The following is a 2,153-nucleotide window of genomic DNA, read 5'->3' as shown; positions in this document are numbered from 1 at the left end:
GTCGCTCAGCGAATATCCCCGCCTACGGGCCACTCTCCTCCAATAGAAGAGAAGAACGGGAAGAGGCTCGGCCAATAGGAAGGCGTCTGTCCCCGCCCTCCCGCTGCCCGGTGGCGGTCTGTGAGGCGGGGGCGCCGCCATAGTGGGGCGGTGCGGGCGGAGCGGGCGGAGCGGCCGTCTCGGGTCACGCGGAGTCCTAGAATGGCTGGAGTTGGAAGGGACCTTAAAGGTCATCCAGTTCCAACCCCCTGCAAGGGCAGGGACACCTTCTACTAGACCAGATTGCTCAAAGCCCCGTCCAACCTGGCCTTGAACACTTCCAGGGATGGGGCATCCACAGCTTCTCTGGGCAACCTGTGCCAATGCCTCACCACCCTCATAGTGAAAAACTTGCTCCCTATATCTAATATCTAATCGAAACCTGAATCCATTTCCCCTTGTCCTGTCACTAAATGTTCTTGTAAAAAGTCCATTTCTGTCCTTCTGGTAGACTCCTTTCAGGTACTGGAAGGCTTAAAAGCTTATCAACTTAGCCCTTCAGTAGATTAAAAGATATGCAAGCATGCAGATCCTGATGGGAATAAAAGAGATAATAATAAGAGAGAAGCGTGTAGGAGTAAATAGAGAAACCAGAGGAAATGGCTAAAGAATAGTTCTGCTGGAGTTGTGTCTTACCTCTGCTCAGTTTAAAGATCAGAGGGGTGAATAAGGAAAATCACAATTTCATCCTATTTGCAATGGTTGTGGGGAGTTTTTATTTTCAGAGTGTAAGTGGTTTTGTTCAAAATTAAAAAAAAAACAAAAACCAAAAACCGTGATAGTAAGCAAGGTAATCCTGTAGATAGATGAAATTGCTCTTCAGTCAGCACACAAACCACTCCTGCCTCTGTTCCCATTGCTTTATCAAGCAGCAGTCAAGTGAAATGATGATTCTGGCAGCTCTGTAGGACTTGCTCATCATCTGTGAGGGCAGAGACATGAACTGCAGTCATGGCAATTTCCCTCTACCGCTGTTGTCATTTCAGGAAGAACCTCAGGCACAGACACAGGGAGTATTTACAGCAGAGATTCACACTCCTCTTTGCTCCATGCCACCTATGATGATCTTGTATACAAAGGGAATGAAGGGTAAGATGGTAATGAAGGAGACACAAGGTACAATACGTGAACTGCCACGCTATAAATCATTGGACAAAATGGAAACTCTTGCAGATTCCAAATCTTAAGTTGGCCATCACATTCTTTTCCCCAAATTTCCTACGCAACATCAGTGACAAGTGATAACACGTTCCTTGTACCCGTAATCCTTATTTTGAGCCACTCTGCACCCAGAACTAAGTTACGTGGAAAGTTCTTCAGAGCCCCGGAGAGCTGCCTATCCCAACATGGCCAGCTGGCCTTTGCCAAGGTAAAGTAAGTCTGGAAAAATTGATGAACTCTGTGCTTGGCTGTGTTCTTCATTAGCCAAGAGCTCTTTACTATCAGAGCTCTTTCTAACAGGTTTCTCTCAAAGGCTGTGTCTGCCTTTGGCCTTTGTGCTGAGCTGTTGAGTTCCTTTTCACCGAACACTCCACTTGATCCAGGTGGAGATTTTTTTAATGGGAATTTTTCTGATGAATTGAATCCTTCACACATTTTATGCCGAGCTGCTTTTTTAAGGTTAACATTAGGAGAAGGAACCTTTTTGGGTGCACTCAGGTTTTCCACGACTGACAATCATTTTGCACCCTTTTACATGAAGCATACGTATCCGACACAAATTTGGGACAATAGTAAAAATATTTAGCTGTTTTAAAACATTGTACAACTTCAAAGCCAAAGCATTGACAGTCTGAACTGTGCTGCTCTTCACCTCACTGGCAGCTGTCAGTCCAGCTGAGCCTGCCATAGATCTGTGCAGGAGATAGGGAAACTGTTCTTAGACTCCTTCTTCTAGGGGCTGAAGGGATGGGAACTGGTTTTACAGGCCCAGTTGCTCTTTATCAGCAGCTTTAGGAGCTAAACTTGCAGCTTTTTGTATCTCTCAAAAGTGCTGCTCTGCTGTATGAAGGGCTCACAGGTGTCTACTCTGGACTAAAGTTTAGAGACAAACAAATTCCTTGCTTCTTTCCACATTCCCACTAGATCCTCCCTTTTGCTGTCACCCTGATGGA

The sequence above is a fragment of the Corvus kubaryi genome, unplaced genomic scaffold (genome assembly GCF_017639235.1).
Source record: "Corvus kubaryi isolate FWS band 111438036 unplaced genomic scaffold, C.kubaryi_AGA036_p1.0 76, whole genome shotgun sequence".
Lineage (NCBI taxonomy): Eukaryota > Metazoa > Chordata > Aves > Passeriformes > Corvidae > Corvus > Corvus kubaryi.
Note: the sequence above shows the minus strand (reverse complement) of the source record.